Source organism: Leucopleurus acutus, assembly GCF_964270905.1.
Source record: "Leucopleurus acutus genome assembly, chromosome: 3".
NCBI lineage: Eukaryota > Metazoa > Chordata > Mammalia > Artiodactyla > Delphinidae > Leucopleurus > Leucopleurus acutus.
Window position 1 is genome coordinate 21,014,603 of NC_139145.1, and position 27,862 is coordinate 21,042,464.

Below are 27,862 nucleotides of genomic sequence, written 5' to 3' on the forward strand. Positions count from 1 at the left end.
CACGCCCCACCCCACAGCCCAAAATGAGCGGGCACTGAGAGCCTCTCACCCAAGATCAATTGCTGCTAGGATAGTATCTGAAGGAGAGACAAGCAAACGTCTCTGGGAAAAGGGAGGAGGACAGGTGGGAGAGAGAGAGAGAAGGAAGCTCTCCCACAGGAGGAGGGAGAACGGGGAGACAGGGGGATTCCAGGGGTCACTTGACTAATGCTCCTGCCCCAGGGCAGCGTCTCCCCACTCCCCAAATGTCTGGGAACAGAGCCGACCTCTTCTTTGGACCTGGGGGCGGAGCCTGAGGCAGGTACAGCACCCCACAGGTTGTGGGCGCTCTGTCAGGAGGCACCGGGCTTTTAAAAGCGGGGAACATTAGGACTGTTAGAGACACCAGGGGTGTCGTCCGGTTGGATGCCCCCCACCTTGTTTGACAGGAGGAAATCCAGTCTAGAGGGGCCCCCTCCCCTTGCTTGCCTGGGACCTAGGCTCTTTCCGTCCACCTCTCTGTAGTTAGAGAGCTGGAACAGCTGCAGGGGGCCTCCTGGGTGCGGAGGGGGCCAGAGCTTGAGGAGAGGAGCAGGCGGGCACCCTTGTGGCCAGAGCCCCCCCAGGGGAGGGGGAGGCACCGCTGCTGGGAGAGAGGGAGGGAGGGGAGAGAGGAGGGGAAACAGTGAGTCAGGCTTCCAAGAGCTGAGGATGAGAGAGCCAGAGCTGGGAGGGAGAGGGTAGGGAGGGCTGCTCAGAAGTGAGGAGAGGGAGGGGGCCCAGCCAGGGGCAAGGAGAGCTCTAGAGGGAGGGAGCCAGCCCCTGGCCCTGGCCCAGCGGTAGGGCTGTGCAGGGCTGTGCAGCCAACATGGACTTTGCCCGCAGCAGGTCAGGAAGGAGCCAGATTCTGCCCCTGCGGCGTCCTTTTCATTCCCTATTCCTTATTTATGATCCCACCCCAGGGTCTCAGGAAGAATGACTGACTGTGTCATCCCATCCCTTCCTCAGTTTCCCCATCTATTGTGGGATTTGGACTGTGAGCTCTTCTTAGAGAGGGAGGAACAGAGCCTCCTGGGAAGTGTTGTGGGGTACTTTCTCCAGCTGCTGGCTTTGTGCCGGGGGCCCTGCTGGAGGCTGCCACCAGTCAGTGTAGGGTGCAGGTCTCCGCGGTAGGGCTCCTCTTGAGCCCTCAGAGTTGCTGGGCCAGGGAGTGGCGGTGGTGGGCCACGAGTGCTGGGGTGCAGTGTGTGTGTGTGTGTGTGTGGTGCCGGGCTGGCAATGGTAGGTGGACTGCCTGGGGCCTCTCAGGATGGCCAGGGTGTAGACAGGGCCACGAACTCCAGATGTCCAGAGCCAACCTCCATTTGGGGAGGGAGGAGACACCCTTGTGATCCACCCCCCTCCGCCTTATCCCTGTGGGTCAGAGGCTCTGGGGCAGCTGGGAGGTAGGAATGGTCCCTGTGGGAGCTGGTGAGAACTGCCTATGGGGCCCCTCATGTCCGGAGCTGGGACCAGCACTGGAGGGATCCCCAGGGACTGCCTGGGAGGGAGGAGGGAAGGAGCCCCCCTCCCACCCATCTGACAGGAAGCTATGGCTTCGTCCAAGGCCTGGCATCCCCCAGTCCTTCCCTCCTGGATCCCCAGCATCTCTTCCATTGGTGAGGGGATGAGGGAGGTGGGCACTGAAGCTTCCTCTCCTACAGGGCCTGGCTTTGGGGGGAACGGTGAAGTGAAGGCATAGTGAGGCCCCCTGCCTCCCCCTACGTGCGCACACACAGACTCAGCTGCAGTGAGGCCCTGCTTTCTCCTCTCTCTGCTCTGAGGTCCTTGGCTTGGGAGCCCAGGGGAGGGGCCACTTCTGCAGCTGGCTGGCCCCGAACTCCCAGCTCAGCCAGCTGCTATTGAAGCTTCCAGAAGCTGCAGCTCTGCACCCCCTCCCCGCCCCCTGAGCCAGGAGAGGCCTTTGCTGACCTGGGGGAGGGTGTCTTGGTGAGCGAGTGGGCACCCTTAGAAGGACTAGCACAGACAACCAGACAGATGGGTGGCGGAGCAGATGGACAGAGACACCCACGCACAGGCAGACGGAGAGAGACAGACAGATGGACCAGGACTGGGAGAGACGGACATACAGAGGTGCTGGCAGAGACAGGAGTCAGAAAAATGGAAGGGCCTGGGGAGAGAGTAACAGACAGGCAGAGACAGAGACTTGGAGACAGGGAGATCCAAGGGGGGAGACAAGGTGACTGAGATGGGAGAAGGAGAGATACAGGGTAGAGAGGGAGGGGCAGGAAGAGATAAAGAAAGGGGGAAACCCAGACTGAGAGAAAGAGAGAGGAGAGACTGAAGGCTACAAACCACAAACAAGGATTTGATGAGAATCTGGAAGGTGTTTTCTCCTGCTTCCCTCCCCAAACCCCCAGGCCAGCCAAGTCTCCATTCCTTCCACCCCCGGCTCAGTTTCCAGCTGCTAAAGAGGTCAGGGAGAAAGAGAGAGAGGAAGACACACACACACACACACACACACACACACACACTCCCCCAGATCCCAGAGACCCCTTTCCCCTGATCTCTTTGTAGGGGGAGGGAGTTGCGGAGGGTGCCTCTCCTAGCCCTGACCCCTACTCACAAATGTACATACCCCTTGTCTCAGAAAATATCCCAGAATACTTCCCACTCACTCCCCACTCACACTCACTGTGTGTCTCCTTGTGTAAGTGCACCCCCCCATACTCACGCCTGTCCACAGGGGCCTGGCCTCACACACACTCACAAATACACATTTTGTGGCATACATGTCTCTGCTCTCACACTCATCTTGAATCTCACAAACATAACCGGTGAACCTGTCCCTATGCTTTCTTACCCATACAGGCAGTGACACACAGGCCTCATCGTGGCTTCTCAGAACATGTTGATACACACACATACACAGTCACACTCTCACACAACAGTGGCAGACACCCCAGAGCAGAGAGAGGACTCTTTCTCTCTGGAGGAGAAGATCAGGGTTCCCAGAGAGCCATGGTGGGGGGGTATGCCCCCCACTCTGACCTAGCTGGCAGGGCAGGGAGGCAGGAGACACTTTCAGCCGGTGGCAGCCTTCCTGCAGGGCCTGGCCTGGACACAGAGAAACTGGCTGGTGTGAAAGAGCTGAGAGCTGGTGAGAGTGGGTATGCACGTGTACAAACATGTGCACGTATGTACAGGTATAAGGGATGATGAGTGTCTGTTACAATGTGTATGAGAGAGACTGAGTGCATATGAGGTGGGATATGGGTGTGACAGGAAGATCCACTCCCCAAGGTGTGTGGAGTGTGTGGGTGTGGGTGTGACAGCTACTTGTCGGGTATGTCTGTGTGGAGGCATGCATATGTGACAGGTGCATGTGGCTGTACCTGGCTTTGCAGTGTGCGGGTGTGTGTCATGGGCGTACACATGTGAAGGACTGGGACTCTGGGGCTGAGGGGCATGTGTACCAGGGTGCAGTGTTCTGCAGATGTGAAGGTGTGGGAGATGTTTGCGTGTGAGTGTAGTGTAAGCAGGGTGCATGGATGAGGGGGTAGCTGTGTGAGGCTGTGAGCTCGTAGCCTGGGTTGGAGGGCTGTTTTCCAAGGCAAGGATGCTGCGTGAACAGAGGCCACCGGCATGAACACATGCGAAGGGGCTCCAAGGCACACAGTTGGGCGCTGACCCACACGACGTACGAGGACAGACAAACCCGCCCCTGTCCTCCCTCTTGGTCTCTCCTGGCGTCAGTGGTTTTCAAAGCAGCCTCCACGAGGACTGTTTGCTGTGCAGTTCCCCCCACCCCCCAGCCCGTGCCTCTTCAAACACAGGGATGCCCCCCAGGCAGCTTTGTGGAGGCTCCTGCCTCGACCATCTGAAGGCAGATGGGTGGGCTGGGATCTGCTGCCGCCCCCCCAGGGAGCGAGGAGGCGGCACTGCTCCTTCGGCCTGGGGACAGGAAGAGACAGATGGACTGCCTGTCTCGACACCTGGACGTGGGGTCTGGGGGTGGGCGGGCACCACCGGCAGAGGGGCTCTAGCAGGCAGCCCCCAGGTGGGCCCGAGCAAAGGCCAGGACTCTGCCCTTCACCTCCTCAGAGGGGCACCCGCCCTCACCCTGCAGCCCCATCACCTGTCTGGGCACAGGGGCCCAACTCCAGCCCCTTGTACCTCCTAAATACACAACCACTTCCCCACTCACAGCTCCAGCACCCCTAAACACACAGCCCCAGCACGCCCCCAAACACACAACCACCACATGCCTACCCACCCAAACACATATTACAGCCCTAGTACTTAACCAAAACCCAGATGTTTATGACCCCCAATATACCCCCAGACACCCCAACACACACACAAGGCTTCTACCACATCCTGAAACAGATCAACTCTTCCTCCAGTCCCAGCACCTCCCCAGATACACCCAGGACCCTACTGTAGCCCTAATACCTTCCACACACCCAGGTTCTCAGAGTCCCAGCACCTAACCAGACACCCACAGACTCTCCCGACGGCCCCAGCGTTTCCCTCCGCTGCAGCTCATCACGTCCCCAGACACACCAATACAGCCCCCTACACCTTTCCAAACTCTCCCCGCAACATACACGTACACACACCGCCTCAACACCCACGCAGAGGAGGACACCCCTGTAGCCACACCATTTACCTCAAACACACAGACACGGTGCATCTTTGAACAGTAATGTCCCCTCAGCTTCTCGTACCTTCCAGGCCGTGCACGTGCATGTGCATCCCGCACACGCACACACCCCCCCCCCCAGATCCCAGCACCTCCGCAAACAAGCAGTCCTCTGTGTGTTCCCCAGCAAGCTGCAGCTCCAGTACTTTCCTCAGCCATCCAAGGGCCCAGGGACAGCCCCCACCCCTCTCCAAACACCAGTCCCGCACTCATACACAGACACACAGGGCCCCAGCCCAGTCACCCCTCAGAGCAGCTCCGCCCTGCGCCCACACCTCACCCTGCAGCCGCACTCCCACCATCACACGTTCCAGCACAGCCTCCCTCCTCAGCGCTCTCCATCACCGCTCCCCCACCCCACCTTGTCCTCCCCAGCCTCCCTCCCCCAAACTCCCCCCAGATAGCCTCAGCCTTGCAGACACACTGGCCCACTCTTCCGTGCTCTCTCTCATTCTCGGCTGCCTGGTCCTCCCCCACTTCCCAGAGCCTCCTCTGCCTGGGGAGGCATCTCCATCCCCCCTCATTGCCCCAGGCCTTTCATTCCTGGACAGTGAGGCTGTACATCTGGTTCAAAGCTGCCCCACCCAAGACCCTGTGCTCTGGGCACCCTGGCCTGGGCTGTGGGGGTTTGGGGCCTCTTTGGGGGCTCTTGGCACCTGGTCATCCTGGTGTGTCAGCCAAGAACTCTGAGTACCCAGCCATGCCCTGACTCTGTCGTGTATGGGTGGGGGTGGGGGGGTCTGGGCAGAGGGATTTACCCCCAGCCTGCACATTCTCAGGTGCTTGCCAAATCCCCCTCTTCTTGGGCTCACCTGAGGGGGACATTGGGTCTGGAGCTTCAGGAAAAAAAGATGGAGAAGGTGCTGGCTTGATATGCTTCCCCTCCCACCCCACCCCACCCCCAGATCCGGGCTTGGGGCTTGGTCTCCCTGGGAGTCAGTTCCAACAGTGAAGGTTACTTTACTAGATGCATGATTTTAAATGGAATCTCCACCATCTGTTCCACCCCCTAATTACAGATGCACAGAATCCGCCTCAGAGGGCAGCGTGAGGGGAGTGATTTAGAGGCTGAGCTGCTTCTGCCTGCATTAGGGCTGGGGAGACTGGGGGGGGCCTCTGGGTATTGCTCACAGCCCCCCAATCCCATCTCTTTCCCAGGGGCCCCTCGTGCCTCTTCTCTTGTTGGGGGAAAGGCTCCTAGAAAGGTGCCCCGACCCCCTAGAGCTGAAAGAGGAAGCAACTGCAATGCTGAGGGAGGGGTCCCTGAGAGATCGCCTGTGTCCCAGGCCCCAAGTCTGGGGAGGCAGGCTCCATTAGAGCCTTAAAAAATTCAGTGGATCGATCTCTTGCCTGCTTCTTGTGCCCTGGGGAGCCACAGGCGCTGGCCTGGCCCAGGTGTCTGCCCACCCCAGGGGTAGCAAGGATTAGTGAGGTTAGGGAGGGGGCGGTTAGAGCAGAGGTGGGGACATCCAGGTTTTGGCAGCAGAGGATGTGGCCAGGCACGCCAGGACCCACCAGGTGTGTTTGCACGTATGTGTCGGTCCTCCTTGGCGCAGCTGGCAGGCCCGACCCCAGCTTGAGCCTTGCCCTGTGGGGCTGGACGGGCACCAGGGGCCGGAGGGGATGGGCCAGGGCCTGGGCCTCAGAGGGTTCCGAGGGACACCCCGAGGATGGGTCTACCTTTGCCTGTGGCTCCGGGGACCTGGGGCCCCGGCCAGCTCGCCGGTGGTGGTGGCGGCCGCGGGCACGCTGCGGTAGAAGCTGGAGCATTCACTGTGGGGAGAAAGGGAGAGAGGCCGGGCTACAGGAATTTTAAAGATTGCTGCAGGCAGGAGGGTCTCTGGAACCTTGTGGAGCGGGCAGTCATGCAGAAGTAATCCTATCGCCGCCTGCCTGCATGGAGGAGAGGAGAGGAGAGGGGGCTGGGAGGGGAAGGATGGCGCAGCCGCCCCTTTCCCACCTCAGCCCCTGCCCCAGCCAGCTGTGGAGGGAGCCCGGGACCCCAGGGGGCTCCCCCGGGGAGGCACCACCCTTCCACCGCTGCCTGTGCCCCCTGGAGGGGCGGCACCGCAGCTGTTGCTCGGCTAGGAGCTCTGGGTTTTATAAATAATGCAGCTTGGAGGTGGGGGCCCACTCAGCCTTGGGTCACCCACTGTGGCATCATCTCCAGCTGGCAGTCCTGTGGCAGAGCCCCTCTGCCTTCCAGCCTGCTCCTCCTCTTTTGCTATGTGAGTTTGGGCCAGAGGCCCAGCCTGTGTGAGCTGGGCCAGGGCAAAGGAGTGTGGAAGAACCCAGAACCCCCTGTCCTTTTGTACCCCGCCCCCACCAGCCTTCACAGGTTAACTGGCCACTGGCTCAGCAAATCCAGGCTGGGAAGGGATGACCCGCTGTACAGGGGCCTCCCCAGTTCCAGCCCCTCCATTTTGCAGATGGAGTAACCAAGTCCAGAGAGGGCAGGGATGGCCAAGGCCAGCCAGCTGATGAGCAGCTCCTTCCTGTCCCATTCTGCTGTCAGTCAAGGCTCTTCTCAGCCTCAGCTCAGCTAAGAGCAGGGCCTGGAGGGCGGGGGGGATGTTTGGGAACGTGGTTGCGGCTGAGACGTTGCCATGGCGATGCTGCAGGATGCTGAGCTGAAGTGGGGGTCTTACAGGGTCTCTGGGGCCCCCAGCTCCACACCCCTGTGGTCTTCTCCTCCTCATCTCCTGTCCCTCACCCAGAGGCCTGTCAGGCAGCTCCGGTGACAGGCTGGGTGGGTGACAGGTGGTGCAGGTGATGGGCTGGGTGGGTGACAAGCTGGGTGGGTGACAGGTGGTGCAGGTGATGGGCTGGGTGGGTGACGAGCTGGGTGGGTGACAGGTGGTGCGGGTGCGAGGCAGGCAGGTGACAAGCTGGGTGGTGACGGGCCCTGCTGATGACAGGCAGGGGGTGTGGTTGGCGGGGATGCTGTCTCCTGGCTGGTGGCCTGTCGCAGCCCCCAACCCTCACGCGTGTGCACATGCACAGACTCTGGGCTCAGAGCTTGGGGCTAAGATACTAATGAGGCTTATTACATGTGGGGGGGCAGGTGCCCAGGCTCACTAATGAGAGGCCTTTAACGAAGAGGGGAGACAGCTGGGGGGCTTTGAGGAATTCGGCTGGCCCTCCTGGTCTGGAGGATAAGCCAGGTCGGGGCCCCACCTACCCTTCCCCCCGGCCACTTGGCTTTGTGTTAATACTACCCACAGTCATGATAGTTACCATTGTCCAAGCGTTTGCTACACTGGCTGAGCCCTTTACATGCGTTTTCTTATTTCAACTCAGCAGTCGTAGGAGGGAGGCACTATTGCCCATTTTATGGATGAGGAATCTGAGGCTGAGAAGGCAAGGGACTTCACGTAACAAGTTTCTGTTGCAGCTGACATTTTAATCTTAAGTCTTTCTGTCCCCAGAGCCCGTGCTCTTAACCATCCCACCAGTAACACTCAGGTCTTGGCGCAGACCCCGACCTTCTCTCAGGGCCTCGGTTTCACTCTTCTGGAAAATGGATGTGCGGTGGAGGAGTGAGCACCATACATGCTTCAGCTCTGACTTGGGTGGCTTCAGGGGCTCCTCCAGTTAACTGCCAAAGCCTCACCCCATCTGGCCCAGATTCTAGGTGACACCCCTGGACTGGAGAGAGGGCAGGGCTTAGTACTGAGGGAGCGGAGCTGAAGGGGGGATACCTGGGGTATCCAGACCACTTCCTGCATTGTGTGGTGGGGAGGCTGAGGCCTGGAGAGGAGCAGCAAGGGCCCAAGGCCACACACCCTGTAAGCTGTAGGGCCCCGTGGGATCCCAGGTCTCCTGGCCTGTTGGAAGGGCGGGGCTGGGAGTGGTGCCAGAGCTGGAGGTCACCTCCTCCTGGACCCCACCCACCAGCCTAGCTTCTGCCCTGGAGGTTGTGAGCCCCTACATCCTGGGAGGGGGCAGGGGGCTGTTGGCCACCTCTTTAGGGCCATGCCCCTTCCCCGTCAGTCTGGGCCCGTAGTGTCAGTTGATCTCCTCCCTTTGGGACCCATTGGGGTGGAAACTCCCTGGCAACAGCTGATGGATGGGTTAAGGCCTTGACATTGGCCTGGGGCCACAGCATGACCCTGGAGCGACCAGGCTAGGGCTGGGGGGCTTGGAGGGGAATTAAGGGAGAAGAATGAGGTCATAAATCTTGGAGCGTCTGGGTTCTCTTCTCCTCGACCTTAATCTCTTACCAAACCTGCTCTCCGGCTGCTCATCCAAGTCTGAGGGTTGAGGGGGGTCCACCTGCCCATTCCCCTCTCCCTCCAACTGATGCCTCCCCCCACCCGAAATTGCACCCCCTATGGGGAAGAACAAGTTGCAGCCACTGCCGCTGGACAGAATTAAGAACTTGTGTGTCTAGACTACTGGATTTGGCCTCTGATTCATAACAGTAGGCAGGGCAGAGAGCTTCACTGCCTCAGTGTCCCCAGCCTTGGGTTTGAAATCCTCTCCTGATGCCTGACTGCTCAGTCAGGAAGGAGTGCTAAGACCAAGAGGGATTTCACAGCTGCAGGACACATGGCCCTGTCCTCAGAAGCCCCATTCTGAGATAAGCAGCACAGTCCTGGCCATGAGAGCCCTCAAACCCAGAGGTGAGGTCTTGAACTCAGGCTGGGTGTGCGCTGAGGCTCAGGTAGGGATGGGTGGTGCTGGGTGGCTGGTCTGTTTTCTGAAGCAAAGGCCGAGGCTGGGGAGAGGCCAGAAGAAGGGTGGAGGTTTGCCTGGGGGCCTGAGGAGCCGTCTGTGGTTGGGGGTGGGAGCCTGGAAGGGTCTGGCTTTCCCATAGTCCCGGGCAGCTGTAGCCTGAAGTTCTGGGGCCCTCCTAGCTCCCCAGGGAACCCGCTGCTGCCCGGCCCTGGGGACCCAGGCGTCCTGGCGGGTGAGGGCGGGTCTCCGGCAGGCGCCCTGCCAAGCCTCGCAGCCTGCTCACCAGGAATCTTGTTGCTGAGAGATGGAAGATCCAGGTCGGGCCTGCAGCTCATCTCTCCCCTCCGGGAGGAGGAGGGGCCCAAAGATTCCTTCCTGCACCTGCCCTCCCATCTGGGGCAGGGCCCTCCTCAGCAGTGGGTGGGGCTGGGGGGCCCAGGACAGGCCTCTAAGGCTCCGTCACATGTCCTGGAGCCTAGCCCAGCCAGCAGTGGGCACCGGGGCACTCTGGAGGCAGAATGAGCCTGGTGTGGCAGAGGAGAGGTGGGGGTAGGGTGCTGAGGCCACAGGGGGCCCTGCATAGGGGCCTAAGCCTGGCCCTGGCCCCCACTGGCTCCCCCAGGGCACAGGGTGAAGAGTTGGTTCTCTTCCATTACGGGAGCGTGATTTTATTCCACGTGTCACGGAGTCTGAGATTAACTTGCTCACCAGTCTGTGACAAACCCCTCACACCCAACACACACATACACACAGGCAGAGACACACGGAGATCCTTGGTCTCACAAACGCACCTTCCACAGACACACATAAGCATTTCCATGCTACAACGCATGGCAGACTCTCACATGCAGATGCACAAGCACACACCGAGATACAGTGTGTAAAGATACACCGAGACCTAGATCCACAGTCTCCAAAGCACAACGTTCTCCCACTCACACTAAGGCCACACAGACAGAGATACAAACAGGCGGTCCAGGGGGATGCTCGCAGCCCTACCTAGACATGCACAGATCAAGGACGCCCGGTGCCCCACAGGCACAGATACACATAGACACACACAACCCCAGACACAGTCTTGTGGGCAAGCCTAGACCAACCGCCACACACACTGAGACAAAGGCCCAGATACATACAGAGACAAAGACAGGCACAGACACACAGCCGGCAGCACGCACACAAGCACAGGCGTGCACACCCGGACACAGACAAAGACAAATGCCCAGAGGTTTTGCTGTGGACAAAATGTGAGGCGCACACACACATCTGGGCCTCCTGCTCGACCTCTCTACCTGGGGACGTGGTGATCTGGCGCCCGTGGCTCCAGGGAGAACTCTGAGGAACCTTCTGCTTGGTCAGAGCCCCCCACCCTGGGCCCAGGGCCAGCCCCCACCTCTGGCTCCCGGCCCGTGGCCGAGGCCATGCAGCCACACCCTCAGCAGCGCCCTGACATCCTACCTTACCCTCCACGTCGTGCACACTCACGGTCACACCGTCTCCTCCTGCACGTGCTCACGACACCCTCCACGCCCGCACACTTATGGTTTCTCCCTCACACCCCCCTCAGGTGTCCCCTCCTTGTTGTCTTTCTCAATCACTGTCCCCACCCCCTCGCCCCGCAGACATGCACAACCTCCAGCACAGCCTTCGTGGCCCACACCCTCGCCTTCTCACGCAGACCCCCATGCACAAATAGAACGCACGGGCTCTCCGCCACAGACCCACAAGCCACGTACACGCGCTCCTTCACATACTTCCTCAGCACCACTCTCACAGACTGATTCACAAATGCAGCACACTCACACACGCACGCTCCCCCGCATACATCCCCACCGCCTTCTCACATGCGCGTGTGCGTGCACACACACACTTTCAGAGCCTCCCTCACACCATCACTTTCCTTCCTCTGTCTCTCACAAACACTCCCTCTGCCAAGAGCGTGGCTCTGCTGCAGAGCAGCCCCTGAAGTACTTGTCACTCTACTCCACCACGTCCTTGGCCTTCCTGGCCTCAGTCTCTTCCCTTCCACCTCCAGCCCTGCATACTGTGGCCTTGTATTCTTTTGCCATTTCTCTGTTTAGTCAACAAGAATATAGAGAGTATTCATTTATTCATTCAACAAATGTTGACTGAGCACTGATTATGGGTTAAGCATTGGGGATACTATGATGACACAGGTCCTTCCCTCGTAGAGCTCTCAATTTTGTGTCCAATTCGTTTGCTGCTTGTCTCATCTGACTAGAATGGAAGGTAACCCTTGATCTTGGATGTTGAGAGATGTGTAGGAGTTCACAGGAGGAAAAGTAGGGGAAGGGTGTTCTAGGCAGAGGGCAAAGCATGTGCAGAGCCTACAAGTAAATGAAGGTACAGTAGGCTGGAAACTGAGGTGATGCTCAGAGACTAGAGGAGAGGCTGCAAAGAGGGAAGAAGCCAGATGTCACAGAGTTTCGATGCCATGCTCAGGGGTTTAGATTTTGTCTAGTGGGCCACAAGGAGTCATGGGAAGTCTTTAGTGACAGGACAGGGTGAGGAAATGATGGTGGTCTGACCTAGAAGAGGTGAGTGGGAAGGAAAGGAGACTCATTTAGGCACAAGAACCAGTGGGGTTCCAGTTCCAGAGCTGTGACCTCAGGAAAGTCACACAACCTCTGTGACCTGGGTCCATCACATGAGGATGGGAGACAGTACCAGAGCCGGGCTTATGGTATATGCTCGGTAAACAATAGGCATTATTGTCAGTTATCGGTAGGACACGGCAGGGCATCAGATGAGGAGGAGATTTTACTGAGCACCTACTGAGTGCTGGGTACTGCGCCAGGTGCTGGGGCCCAGAGGGGAGGTGGTCTGCGGCTTCAGGAAGCTCACACACCATAACCACAGCTCACGTGGACAACAGAGTGCGGGGTGTGCGGGTGGAGGCAAAGCACCTCGGAAGGTTAGAGGAGCATGAGGGCTCTGGGTGGCTCACGAAGGAGCTGGCATTGAGCCGGACCCTAAAGAGGCTGGTTGAACTTGGGCAGGCAGAGGTGGGAGAAGGAGCTTCGGAGAGAAGGAGCCCTGTGAACGACAGCCTGAGGGCAAGGGGTCTAATCCGGCTGTTGTGCGGGACACAGGAAGGGGGTGTCGTGGGATGGGATTATGGAGGCGAGACCTTGGTGGCCAGGCTAAGAGGGGGGGTCAGCACGGGCTGAGCTGCACTCTAGAAATCCCATGTTTTGGTGGTAACATGGAATGTGTCCATTAGAGACTCTGCTCCAGGCTCCGCCAGTAAGCCGTTGCCCTCTTCGACCTCAGTTTCCCCATCTGTGTGATGAGTTCAGTCTTGTTTAGGAGGGAGTTCCGGTATCATGTCCTGGGGCTGGCCTAGCCTACTTCGTTGGGCATCTTCTGGCCTGGGATTCTGGGTCTCAGCAGTGCTTCCTTCCTGAGCACCCTCAGCCAAAGAAAGGAGCAAAATGAGGGGTTCCCCAGAGGCAGGTTTTGGGCGCTGCAAATGAGGGGCCAGGAGCTCCACACGGAAGGGAGGGGTCTTTGCCTGGATCTGACTCCAAGCCCCAGAGGGAAACCAGAAGAGAATGTCAAGGTCCTTCTTCCCTCTCGCCCTGACCCGTGTGGTGGCGGATGTGGGCCATGTGCCCAGTCCCTGGTCCAGGGGGTATCAGGACTATTCTGCCCACTGACAGAGGAGCAGGGCTTGGGTTCAAGAATGTGGCCCAGGGCTTAGAGTCCCCTGGGGTTAAGGAGCCAGGAGGCCAATCTTAGGGTGGCAGAGCCAAGTAAACGCCCATGGGTAACAGGGTTCATTTATATTTGGTGTTGCCAGGAGTTGTGGTCTAAGGCAAGTCCTGGTGACACCCAAAAAAATAAAAAAAGAAAAAAAATGCTGATTTTATAAAGACTGCTTTCTTCCATAGTTGACAAACTTATGATGGTACTGATGGTTGGATACTACTCTTAGAGATGAAAAAGGTCTTAAGGAATCTTCCATATTCCATTCACCAATCTGTGTTCTTGTTCAAAGCAAAATTAATTCCTCTCAAAATTAACGTATTAGCTTAATAATAATTTTTAATCTTCAAATAATCTATCTGTGAGAATGGGAATTTTGGGTAGGAAAAAGTGACAGAAGATGGGACAAAAAGAGAATTCATAGAAAGACAAAACAGAATTTTTTAAATGGTGGGTACAAACTTCTGTTTCCAACTATATCAGTTTACCTTAGGAAAACATACTAGAAAGGCCAGATAAATCATAAGCAACATTTGACTGTGAGCGTTAGAAAGCTACTGAGGTAACCATGACCTAGAAAAGTAAAATAGAGAAAGAAACTCACTGAAGTGAGAACAATATTCTGCACATGCGTTTCTAGCCCAGTCATTTAGAAACTACTGATGAAGAGCAAAAGTCTGAGAAACCAAACGTGGCTCCTAAGAGGTAGAAAAGCCAGTAGAACGTAGGACAATGTCATAGGACTAAGGAAACCAGAGTTGGAATTGAGAAATAACAAGGCAGCTAGAATTTTAAGGACCAAAATCACAGAGAGAGTAAAGATTCAGAGAACGGAGCTGCATTCAGCAACAGTGTTCCCTTGCAGTATTTTCCATGTATAAAAGGTAGACAAGACAAGATGCTAAGAAGTCAAACAAAAGCTAACTGAAGTCAAAGCAAAGACTTAGTTGGCTCATAATGCTGAAGAGACAAAATTGGGGTTCAGAACCTATGAAAGATTTGTGGCCCAATGGAAAACTAATGATACGAATTAGGACACTGGAAGTCTCTACATATGTGTGTGTGTGTGTGTGTGTCTGTCTGTCTGTCTGTGTGTCTGTGTGTTAGGAAGGTTGATGCAACATCTACATTGAACCTTATAAAGAAGGAAAATGAGTATGAAGTTGGTCCAGGTGACTGAGGTGATCTTCCCCTACCTAAGAATAGGAAATTCTCTCCTCAAGAAAATACAGTTGACCCTGGAACAATGTAGTATTTAGAGCCGCTGATTCCCTGTGCAGTCAAAAATCCACATACAACTTTATGGTCGGCCCTTCTTATCTGTGGTTCTGAATCTGAGGATTCAACCAACCACAGCTCATGTAGTACTGTATTACTTATTGAAAAAAAAATCCATGTATAAGTGGATCTGTGCAGTTCAAACCCAGGTTGTCCAAAGGGCAACTGTAATGTCATTCAGATTCTCTACAACTTGTCATATCCCAAATCTGGTATTCACTGAAGAACCACCAAGACTACCAAGAAAAGGAGAATTAGAATAAAAAACAAAACAGAATCAGAATCATAGATGACCTAAACATTAAATTTCATACATATTTTGGTAAATATTATCAAGTTCAAGAAAATAGATGACAAGGTGAAGAATTTAACTTGACAACTAGAAACTAGAAACTGATTGAAGTTGAGCTGATAGAGTTAAAAATTATACGAAATTTAAAACTCGGTAGTGGATTGGACACAGGTAAAGAGAGGTAAGTGAACTGGAAGATAGAGAGTAGTAACAATATAAAGACTAAAGCACGGGAAACGAAAAGAATAAAAAGTACACATACGCGCATTTGAGACATATGGGCCACAGTAAACATTTTTATCATATGTGTAAACTGGAGTCCAAAGAAAAAAGGAGAGAGAGATTGGGATGAAAACAATATTTCAGAAATATTAACAGCTGAGAGTTCTCTAAAACTAAAAGGAATCTATGGAGCCTTAAATTCAACAAGCACTAAAAAAAAAAGAACAAATACAAAGAAAACCACACCTAAGATCACCACAGTACAATTCATGAACAGCAAAGAAAAACATGACATCTTAAAAGCAGCCCGACGAAAAAGAGAGAGATTACTTTCAAAGGAACAATAGGATTAAGATTACAGTTTACTTCTCAGCGAAACTGAATGGATACTAGAAAATAATGGAATAACATTTTTAAGTGCTAAAGAAAAGAGCTGCCCATTGGGAATTCTAGAGGCAGAGAAATTGTTGTTTGGAAGGAGAGATGCAATAAGGAAATTTGCAGACAAACAAAATTTAGAAAATATTTTCTCATCAGAACTGACTGAATTAAATTATAAAGGGAGACCTGCAGGCAGAAGGAAGATTATCACAGATGAAAATAAGGACTTTATAAAGAATTATGTATAACAGAAAGGATAAATAAGTGGATAAACCTAAATAAAATCTAACAACACAAAAGGGTAATAATAAAATATATCAAAAATTAGAATGCATTAAAACAAATGGAAGAGGAAAATATAGTAAAAGAAATTTAAGATTTCAGCATTGCCTAAGAAGCAGTAAAAGAGCTAATAAGTCATGGTACATGTGTAACTGCTACTTATATAAAAATAACAAGCTAATACAAGGCAAAACGGAATTTGAAGAAATCTCAAAGGAAGAAAGAAGAGCAAAAGGAACATAACAAGGTGGGACAAATAGTAAACAAGGAGTAAACGGTCTGTAAGAAAATACATTAACTGTAAATACTCAAATGACAAGGATTATTGAAACAAACAAAAAACCTAATTCTATGCCACCTACAAGAGACAAGAGTCAGATTCAAAATGAAAGGATTCAACAATTATGTCATAACAACAATAAGCAAAATTGAAGAAGATTTTTTAATGTTAACATAGATTTGAAAGCAAAAAGTATCACTGGCGATAATGCAGGATAATAAAACCCACTGTTACTTTACAAGGAATATATTATAAATCTAAACTTCAATGCAATATATGAAGGGAAATTCCAAAAATCTAAGTAGAAATAGAAAAATCTGAATTACCTAGATCAGTAACATAGAACCACAACAATAAATCAGCAGATTATAGAAGATCTGAATACCATCATTAAAAACTTTGGCCTAAATTTATATAAAACACTGTACCAACAATGATGGAATATATATATCCCGCAGAAATTTTTAGGTGCACGTGGCACATTTATAAAATTGACTATATTCTGGTTATAAAACAAGACTCCGAATAATCAAGAAATTTAAAACTATATAACCAATATTTTAGCAAATAGTTGGATATTAAAGACATACTTCTGATCATTATGTAGGTCAAAGATAAAGTTGCAATGGGAATTAGAATTTTATTAATTGAATGATAATGAAAACATGCCATAACAAAACCTGTGGGTTGCAAATAAAGCTGTGGTCACAGAGAAGTTTATGTATTCCAATTATACTCTCTAAATGTAAAAGGGAAAGGAATAAAGCAACTAGAAGATAACCTATCACCCTGAGGTAGGCAGCTCCTGAACTGTACCTGGTGGGGAAGGCAGGGCAGAACTTCAGGAGGCCAGCTGAGAGCACGGTGAACACCATGTCAGGAGCAGTCTCCAAGAAAGAGAATTTAATGTACAAAGGGATGACTAATATATATTTAAGAGCTAGCACCCTGACCCTTCTTAAGGATGACTTACGTTGCTGGGGAAAAAATAAGAAGTGCTCGATGTAGCAGGTGAATAGCTTTATAATTCCCAGGAGAATCTTGGTACCAGGACCACACAATGAAGAACTTGGAGTCCCCATGGCTAATCCAGCAGAGAAAAAAGGAGGAACAGAGATGCGAGAGAAAATAAAGGGAACTCTTGGTGCAATCCGGTGCTGCTGCAGGCCCAAGTCCAGGTATGTGCTCTGTATCTCCACATCTTAAATAAAAGCCACCATGTTCCTCAGTCTTTCAGGTACTTAGAATTTCTCTTTAGAACCTGAAAATGGGGTCAGGTTTCCTGTCTCCATCGCTACAGTACAAAATAGAGGCGGGATGTTTGAAATAGTTCTCCATCTGGCAGAGGAGGCCTTGAATCTGTGAGCCACTCGCTGCAAACCAGCAGGACATGAAGGATTCTTGAGCAGATCTGAAGCTACTGGGAGGCCTTTGAGGAGTTAAATCCCATAGTAAATACTGTACCTTCAATGGCCCCTTCTCCCTCTCTGTCCAGTCTTCCTCCACTCCCGTGGGGGCCCAAAGGGGTTAAATGAGCACTCTTTGACTTGTACTTGGTGGTCCCAGAACTTGACTTGGGCTTGGAGACTTCCAGGAAAAGTCTGCCTTCCATCTACTGGCTTGGGTTTCTTGGGCTCTCTGCTCCAGGCTAATCCCTTCAACCTGCTTTTCCCATTTCTGCCAATAATCCCCCTCTCCAGACCTTCCTAATGCTCTTCTGGGGCAGGGGGGAGACTTACTGAGGGCAATGTTTATTTCTAGAGGGAGAGGTGACCACATGACTTCACACTGGTCGTCCCCTTGATTATTCAGTTTCTGTCTAGATTAGTCGTGGGTGTTTGTGCACCCCAGCCTCACCCCCAGGAGGCTTTAGAACACTGTCCTTATCTCAGCACTGAGCCTCTATCTAGCCTCCTTCCCTCTCTCTCCTTACCCATCTTTACCCACAGACTCGCAGGCTTTCTGGACCTCAGAGGAAGATAAGCACTTCACAGAACCTCTGCTACAGAACCAAACATATTGAAATGACTCTACGAAGATACTGAAACAACAGAAAAAGAATACATGACGATTGTTTCTCCTGAGGGTTCAGTTACCTAGGGGACCTTTAGCAAACTTTGACTGATAAATCTAACCTTTCCTTCCTTGGCAATAGTTGATCACACTGTGAGGAAAACAAGTTAGAGAATGGAAAAATAATATTTGGATTTCAACGAAATAATAAAGATGCAGGGACTATCTTTGACTTTTGCAAGGTAAGAAGAGAGTTTACATTTTGATTATTTGATGGCAGGAATCCCTTTTACAACACGGCCAGTCTGCATGATGCATTTAAAAATCAACCTTTTCAAATATAGCCATAACCCCCACAAGATTTCTTGATTTCTCTGGGGTCAGATAAACCATCACATCTCACAGTGGTGCCCTGTACATGAAAATGATAAACATAACCTGGAAGCACGGCAGTGGCTAAAACTATGGAGCTGGCAGCCATTCACTGAAAGGATTTTTTGATTTTAATTCATTGCATAAAATGCTAATGTCCAAATTCAGGCAGGTAGATCTTACCAACCATCAAGAGCTTCAACCCTGCTAACAGCTAAGTATGCACTTTTAAACCCTACTTTGACTGCCCCACAAACTTACTGGGTTTCGTTAATGCCTCTGTTACTACTTCCTTTGTGTCGTTTTCTTTTTCTTTAAAAACACAGCTGTGTGATCTTGGGGAAGTTATATTATTTCCTTGAGACTTGGTTGCCTTCTCTGTGAATATCTGGGTATAATTTTAGTTTTGCTCAATAGAATTTTTGGTGATAATGAAAATATTCTATATCTGTACCATGCAATGCAGTATTCAATAGCTACATGGAGCTAATAAACATCTTTGAAATATGGCAAATGCAACTGAGGAACTGAATTTTTAATCTTATTTTTAAATTTGTTTAAATATAAATAATGCCATGTGGCTAGCATCTGTTGACAGTACAGATCTACATAATATTTTAAGGACACTCTCCACTCAAAAACTCTACCATTCATTAACTCAACCTAAATATTTTTGCCCTCTGACAAACAAAAAATAATTTATGCTTCCCTTGAAATTTTCTGTCAAGACCTTTATCAGTTTGGGGACATTATATTCTTAAAATTGACTTTGCTTTATGAAACTTTAATAATGCTGGAGTTTCCTGCCCTTGGTAACACCTTTGTGTTGATGGGAAATATTGTGGATGATCAAGGACCATTTCAAGAGATCATGGAGAGAAACCTCCTTCTGGATTTAATTTCATTATGAGGATGTCAAAATGCTACATTACTTAAAACCCGTACCGTTTTTATGCTAAGTTATATTCTACATGTAGATGGAAAAATGTTAAAAAGATTTTTAAAGAACTGCGCATCTGTTTTTGAAACTGATTTGCCTCTTCAAGGCTTGCTAGCACTTTATCCATCTCAGTACTATTTCACTTAGTAAACAAATGCAGTTGCCATAATTGCTGCTTAGGTGTCTGTGTTCCCTTCTAGGCTATATGTTTTTGAAATTAGATACAATATTTATATCACAGGCCCTATGTATAGCACAATACCCATTGCTAATTCAGATTGTGTTTTAAGATATGAGACAAAATGTAAGACTTTTATTATAGTCATAAACATCTAGCAAACCAACCAGAAAATAAACGCTAGTTTTCAGTTGGTTGGCCGAGAACAAAAAAGTGAAGAATACCTAATGCAAAACCATATCTCTAATAACTACTGTTGGATTTAGAGCACACACATGCTAAAAAATATCTTCTTATCAAAGATTTGAGGTTGGACCTGAAAAAATTATATCAGAAGTGAAAATAATCATGTGGTCTGACCAGCGTGGATCACACAAAGTAAGTGTATATATAAAGTAGATAGACTACGAGGTCCTACTGTATAGCACAGGCAACTAACTATATTCAATACCTTGTAATAACCTATAATGGAAAAGGATCTGAAGAAGAAATACATATATCGGAATCACTTGGCTGTACACCTGAAACACAACATTGTCAATCAACTATACTTCAAGTAAAACAAAACAAAACAAAAAACTAAGTGTAAAGGGAAGTATAGTTTTATCAATTCACCTCTGATATCCAATGGACCAAATGAAAGACAACAGAAACTACAACTATCTAGGAGACAGGACATGGCCGGCAAACCAGGCCGTTACCCTCGGTAACGGTCATACCTGCCAAAAAATATACAGACTAGCCTGCATTCAAGAATACATAGGAATTCTTCATTTATCTGGCATTGTTAGGCAATGAGGTATTGTATGTTAGGAGAAGATTTTTTAAAATGACAAATTGAAGAGGAGTTATTTTAACCTTCACTCGGTAATGTTTTTCTAAAATTAAGAAATGTATCCACTGGTGTATCTAATGTTTCCTTGATAACTCGGGGTCATCAGTTCAATCAACGTTTGCATGAATAATGCAAATGGAAACAAGACAGGCATGCTTACTGAAACTGAAAATGACATGGCACTGGCTGGAATAACTGATGAGAGAGCAAGAAAAAAGCAAAAATGAAAACAAACAGTGATCAAGAAACAATCAGTCAAGTTCTGACTTTCTGTACTTAGTTTCAAAAAGAGATACCACAAATCCCAGCGAGAGACTCCAGCATCATTAGCTGTCTTTCTCCTTTGTTTCCACCTTCCTTTCCTTTTCCTTCTACCCTAGATTGTTCCAGGCAGTGCTTATAGCTGCTTGCAAGACAAATTCTAATACTTGCTTTCTCTCACACAAACTTCACAATATGTCCATGTGGTAAATGGTGTGGAGGTAAAAGAGAATTCATCACAGGCACATCTCCTATGAAAATAAAATTAGAAACTAGCTTCTAAACATGCAGAGAGAAGGGCGTGGTGTCGGGCACTAATTTCCTTGCGAATTCCTCTCCATTTCTAATAGACGTTCTTCTTTACCAAGATCCCTTTTTATTGGTGTCCCGTTCCAGACTGCTCCACTCCGCCCATCCTCATCCTGTAAAATACATTCACACTCTTTTGTGACCCTACTCATTTGCCCATTAAATAATCAATCATAGAACTGTCGGAATTAAATGTAGAGTGAAATTAAAATACTGGAGTCACTTGGAGGGTTTAAGCAGCTCCACCAGAAAATACTGGGCATGGATTTAAAAGAGGCTGCGGGGGACTTGCTCTTGTCCAAGTTCTTTCTCAAGAAGTATCTGAAATAAGCCTAAATTCAGAGTTAATCAGACTGGCCTGCTTTCTCAGGTGGACTGGAACTCATTGCTCTTTCCCCTCAACTCCCTGATGTCAGTGGCACTTTCCGGAGATGAGGTGGACTTCTCTGCCTACTGCAGAAGCTCAGTTCCCCCAGGACCCACTCCCCATCTGAATCCCACACTTGAGGCCAGATGCCAGCCTTCCCAGAACATTCGTGGCCTCCTTTCAGTTTTTGACCTGCTCAGATTGAGTCCCTCTAGACTCTTTCTGGAAACCTGATCTTCACCCCCTTTCCCTGACCTCGATGGTTACCTGCCTACTTTAGGCCTCAGGTGCTTTAGCTATAAAATGATATAGTTGCCCTTAATTCTAAAGTCGTCTTTCTAAAGCGCTACAATGTGGTGGCTCCTTGAAAATGTTTCTCTTTGCTGGTTTTAATTTTGTAGAGAATTAAAACCCCAGCCACTCTAAAAGACAGTAAGTTACATTGGATAAGGAAAGTGTGCTTTTGTAGTTAGATAAACAGGGATGGAAGACGACTTAGTATGTTTTAAGATACTCATGATCCGTTCTCGTGAGAGTCGGGGAAGAAGGGGAAGAGAGTTAATAAAATACCAAACAATTGTGACAAATTAAGTTCACCAAGATGTAGGTGATTAGTTACTACTTGAATAAACCACACAAATCCAATCCAAGTTTTCCTTTAGTTTTCTAAGAAGGATCCCAGTGAACTGAGTCCCATGTTCAGTAACTCCACGTTCAATGGCTTAGTCTTTAAAAACTGTTATGTTGCTGGAAGCAGAAATATTGCCCATCAGTCCTAATTGATGTTTAGCTATCACGCACATTTGAAATAAATTTATTACTTTGCCTGATCTCAGTGTAATACATTCTAAAGGGGCAAAGAGCACAGGAAAAGTTATGGAGTCTTCATCTTCTACACTGAAGTGTGCAATAAATTACATATTATTTGGCCGTGAAATTCACAAGCCATAGAAACCACACCATTAGCAATGTATACAGTGGTAAACAGCAGGTAATGAGAATGATATAAAACCAAACAGACTGTGTAGGTTGGCACTGCTGCCAATAAAGCAATTATTAAATGCATTCATATGCATCTACGCTAGGTAAGCTCTTTAGGGCAATTGATATGAGTTCTACATGCCTGTCAGGATATTATATATAGCCCAGTTTCTATGCCCTTTATTCAAAGACGCTCAGAAAGGGTTACTCTGGGTAAATTCAGACCTTTTCTCAATATAGAATTTGGTCAACATGCATTCTGAACAGCAAAAGTTCACAGTATTTTCCTACACTAATTGCCACCTCAGCAAATGCAGGATTAAGTATAATCGATTATAAGAAGTTAGAAAGGAAAGATGGAAGAAAAGAAGGAAGGTAGAAAAAAGGTGGATATGGAATACTTCATAATTTATGTAGAGTGGACCTAAAACTAACCTGAGGTTTCCCTGAATTATTAGCATATGCTATAGAAACTTAAATGACAAAATAAAAAAATCCAGCAAGGGAAACTCAAAGATTCTTTGCTTTTTCACTTTACTGCATATACACGTCCATCTTAAACAATCTATATGCTTATATCCAACAAGAGAGCATTGTTTTGCAAGACTGTTTGGCTTCTATCAGCATGTAAAGGTCAGACAACTCAACTTTAGCAGAGTCAGCTTTCAGGTGAATAATTGTTTCTTTCAGGTTGCGAGCATTTGAATTCTCCAGAAATGTTTCCCAAAACATGAAAATTAAAAGAGTCCTAGGACAGCGTCCTTTAGAAGTTTTATAGTATCAAGGTTTTTGGAGGAGGAGTATCCTTGTCCATTATCAACACAATGATTCCAAGCAGGTCAATTTTTGCTGAGAATATTATATAACAGAACCCACTTCACCTCCATTATACTGACAATGATCTTCCTTACTTCAACCTTGTGCTTCTTAGAAAGTTGAAAATACTGAGCCAAGAACAGACAGTGACAATGCCAGAGACTCAGATGTACCTATAGGTGCCTTCAGACAACATCAGCCACCCAGGCTAAAGTCCTGGTTTAAAACATCCCAACATGAATGAATCTCAAAAACCATATGCTGAGCAAGTGAAGCCAGATCAGAAGGGCACCCACTGTATTATTCAACTTACATGAAATTGTAAACTGGGCAAAAGTCATCTCTAAAGATAAAAAACAGATCCGTGGTGGCCTTGGGGTGGGAGATGGGGATACTTTTGCAAAAGCCTAGGAGGAAACTTTCTAGGGTTTTAGAATTGTTATCTATCTTTATGGGGTGCTAGTTATACAAATGTATACATTAATTAAAAGTCACTGAGCCGTTGACTAAAAATGTCTGCATTTTATTTTATGTAAATGATACCTTAATAAGGTTGATTACAAAATGAACCAAAACCAAAACAAAGCAGAAGAAAAACCTCTCAAGACCTTAAAGAAAATACACTGTTTTCTTCCAGGGTACCAGATTGGAAATGAGGCATTGGTCTGTTCTACCCTCAGATTATCCCTAGGATTATCTAGTCTGTTTTAAAGCACTAGAGTCCCCTATCAGGAAAACTCACCCCATGTTTAATTACTTTGATTTCTTCTGTGCCTCTTCTCCCAGCACAGTGAAGCCATTCACGGAAGAAAAACCAGCTTTTTCCAACTTTGCATCTCCATATATTATTTGCAAAGCTATTATTTATAGAATAAAATTTGGCTACACTTTGTAAAAATCTAGCTTTTTGAGGCTTACAAATCTTAACAGTTAACCTATTGCCTCCACTGGAATTTGGGAAAAAAATTATATTGAAAATGAATAGCTGAGAATTGACATTTTTGTGTGTGTGTGATTTTCTCCTCCCCTAAGAGAGAAGTGAGTAGGAATGAGAAACACATACATAAAGGAAAAAACATTATCTTGCTGCCTTTGCATGGTTATAATTTATAGGAGGCCCTTATCAACAATAATCTATTATCAGAATCAATAAAATATAATCTCCATGCAGGCCAGGCCAGGGTATTTGTCTCTTTTTCAGCAGATTGCAATACAAACCACATTCATGGATATGCTTCTTGATGATTTTGTAATACTGTAACAGTTGACCATTTCCTCATGCCTCTTCCCCTTAACTTCAACCTGGTTTTTCTCTAACGACCTCACATTTCCTTCTCTATCACTTGGTTGTGGGCCTCTTTTCCAACTCCAACTCCAACTCGCATTTCACTCTGGAACCAAAGGAAGACTCACACCTTCCTGCTTTTTAGTGATACCTCAAGGTCATTTCCATATTGTGATCACCCTGAAGAATAGCCAGACAATTGTTATTTCAGAGCCATCTGACAGTTTGTAGCTCTAAAAATTAACTAAGGACCAAATTTGTCAAAAATATCCTAGTTTAAGATTTTGGTAATACAGCAACAGTAATCCCGAAGTCACTTATGACAATCAGTGTGGGAAGCACCCTCCTTCAGGAAGATCCTTTGCCATACAATACTCTTTCCCTGTCTGGTAATAAGGAAGAATGGCCGTGGAAAGTAACCTTTTGTGGAAAGAAATACTTGGCTTCGAGAAGGCTTGCAGTTCATATCTTTTTCTTAAATTAGATTCCCCATTAATTACTTTATCCACAAAGAGGTAATTATCAGAATTATGTAAGCAATTAAGGAGATGCTACTCCACATCCTTTCAGCTTGTTGACCTTTCTCACTTTATTTCATGTGGCTATCTGAAACATCAGTGATTTACATGTCTTTCTTTTTCTTTAACAGATTTCTGTGTGTGTGTGTCCCCATGATGAAAACATCATTAAAGTAAAATATCATGAATAGACTCTTAAGAAGCAGAGTGTACTGAAAGTCCTGGAAAATATGAAAGCACTAATATTCATGGACAGCTCTACACTCTGAAAGTTACTCCAAATGTTGTTGATCTCTCTTTTGTCTAGGAGTTTTTCAAATTTTCTACCATGATCATTTGTTAGTTTTATAATTACATAATAAAGGCATTATATCATACAATCTTTTGTTATCCATTGCAGTTTTAAAACTATTCCTTTCTTTGTCCTCAGCAGATATGTCATAGATTATTAGTACACAAGCAAAGACTTTCAACGTAACAGTACTTTATAGTGAGAAGAACTGTACTGAGCTATCTCTATCCTAAGACAATGCACTAGGAAAGCACTAGGAATTCTTAAGCACTAGGAATACAGAGACGATCAAGGGGCAAGTTCCTTGCCTTCGAGTATACATGATCATTATAGCAAATGCTTAAATAGCACTTAGTATGTAACTCACCACAGCAGTCTTATTATCCTCCATTTTAATAGGTGAGCAGAGGAAGCCACAGGGAAGTCATAGGGTAAAGCCAGAATTTGAACCTAGGTAGACTAGTACACTCTCCACGGCTTTAACTACTACATTTATATATATATATGTTTTATATATATATATGTTTTATATATATATATATGTTTCTTATATATATATATATATATATATATATATATATATATATAAACTCCAAGTATTCCAAAGTTACAAAACACTTATCTACCAAAACTCAAAAAGGAGCACACAAACTTGCATAGAAAATAAACATGTAAAAGTTCATAAATAAACCACAATATAACCTGCTCCACATAATATACTGACTGCAGTGTCCTGGGCCTCTCCCATCCTTAGGTAGCTGGAAATTACAACAAAATAATACTTTTCACCTTTGGAAGCCACACCATCTCCCATACCAACCAACCAATTACTTCCTTAGAGAGAATAGGAAATTAACCTGAATATCATAAAAATATATATATATATAGCATTAGTGATGTAGAAGCTTTGTTTAAAGACAATAACTTCAATAGCAGAGGAAACGTTACCATTGCAGGCTTCCGATAACCTCTATATTTCTCAGATTTCATGCTAAATCATAAAATGCCATATTGTGTCTGAAGCTATTTTTTCAATACTCCATTTTCTTAAATGGACTAGCAATGCCATAAATACTGAGAAACATTTTGGCTCCCAAATCCTAAAGCCATTCTGATTATGCCTGGGTGATCATGGGAACGTCATCGGAACTACCAGAGGACTGGCTGAAATACCAGTGTTCTGGCCAGCTTACAAATTAGAAATTATACAGAATCCAATTTTATTTTTTTGTTAAGTAATTCCTATGAGGCTGTTGGGATGTCAATGTAAAGTCCTTTCATGTGTAATCTTTATCCATTAGATAGGGAACAATGCCAATCCCCGTCATAAATACTTTCACAACCTGAGGTTGAAAATCCACTGTAGGGCATAGGACCTGCAAATAGGATATGAATCACACACATCCACTCATTCAGACAATCCACAAATATTCATTTTTAAGTCTACTATATGCCAATAATGTACCGGCCTCTCAGATGCTAGACCATGCTAAATGCTGAAACAGACATACTCAGTTCGGGCCCTCCTGGAACTTATTACCTACAGAAGTGCCTTCATTGTAAATGGTCAGGTCTCAGCCAATGCTATTATCATCAGCAGGTGACCAAATGATACAGCTTGCTTTCTAAACAAGCTCCACACTGTTTGCTTTCAACATATTTGCTTTCCTTCAAGGCACATAATCCAGTGGTCAGTTTCTCCCAGTTAGTGAGGTTTGGGGAAAAGGTACCCAGTGAACAATTCCTTGTGGCCTCACTCTTTCCTCACACTCTCCTCTGTGCTTTTGAGCTAAAGAGAACTGGATTAAAGTCATTTGTTCTAACCTTATTATTTTAAAATACGGCTGCTCCTGCTTTGAGGATTTCCACTGGACCAACAGAGCAGCAAAGCAGCACTGAATCAGAAGCAGGTAAATTTCAAAATGACAGCTCTAAACATATCCACTCTCCTTTTGTTCTCCTCCTATCCCTTTGCTCTGAACACCTCTGCCCTGAGGCTTTGCCTTTACCCTTCTCTGATTACTGCTCCAAAAGGGTTTCCAAGAACAGGGAGTATTTATGGCTTCATTTGCTCCCAAGTCCTTGGTGGAAAAGGATGCTTGCTTCCTGATTCTTACTAATTCCACACTCACATCATCAACACAAAAATCATCATTAAAAAGAAATTTCCTCAGCTTCATATTTCTTCTGGGCCAACACTGAAAGAATATTTTCAAAGAAACAATATCCTCTCTCCTTTGCTCTTCTGAGTTTCACGTTCTTACCTCCAGTCTCATTTTCAACCCTTATTATGGGATGCATCACAAAAACAGAAGAAAGTTCTTTGTGCTTTCCTGTACCAGCTAATTATTCTAATTTGTTCTGTCTCTACCGAACAGAATGCGAAATCAACACAAAGCCTGATTATGCGACCTCTTCCAAGGGAATGGTCTGAGAGTTGTCTATTTACTAATGAAGCTCAGTGTGTATTAAGGGTTGACTGAAGCAATCATCAGGAATTTTCATCCCTTAAATTAGTCTTTTCTACCAGATGCACATCTTTCATTTCGGATAATATAACTTTTAAGTTCAGGATACAACTGGACAAAAGAAAAGAAAAAAAGGTAACCAACACAACATTTGCAGTAATAACACAGTAACAGCTATCATCCTTCCCTGAGGAATTCAGCCTACTTTATGGACACAATTTAGTACAAACTCATAAGAAAGCTAACAAAGCCCCAAACCACTTCACAAGAGCATAGAGAGGTAAAGGTCAGAAATTATTACTGCCAGACCCAGCAGACAATGGCACCTACCGGAAAGAGCACAGGACAGGAAAACCTGGAAGCCTGTGTTCCAGTTTCGGTTATTCCTTTAAGCACTAG

At 47.6% G+C, this 27,862-nt stretch overlaps 1 long non-coding RNA gene and 1 pseudogene across 2 annotated transcripts in view; both read left to right on the forward strand.

The window, feature by feature from the left end:
* The window catches only part of LOC309960009, an 84,793-nt gene extending 67,699 nt beyond the window's left edge, over positions 1 to 17,094 (forward strand). Inside the window, exon 4 of the long non-coding RNA XR_014326109.1 lies at positions 16,863 to 17,094. This is a non-coding gene — a long non-coding RNA (uncharacterized lncRNA). The remainder of the gene's footprint in view (positions 1 to 16,862) is intronic.
* Positions 17,095 to 20,008: 2,914 nt separating this feature from the next.
* The window catches only part of LOC309958855 (ferritin light chain-like), a 28,751-nt pseudogene continuing 20,897 nt past the window's right edge, over positions 20,009 to 27,862 (forward strand). Inside the window, exon 1 of the transcript in view lies at positions 20,009 to 20,037. The product of the transcript in view is annotated as a ferritin light chain-like (transcript). The remainder of the gene's footprint in view (positions 20,038 to 27,862) is intronic.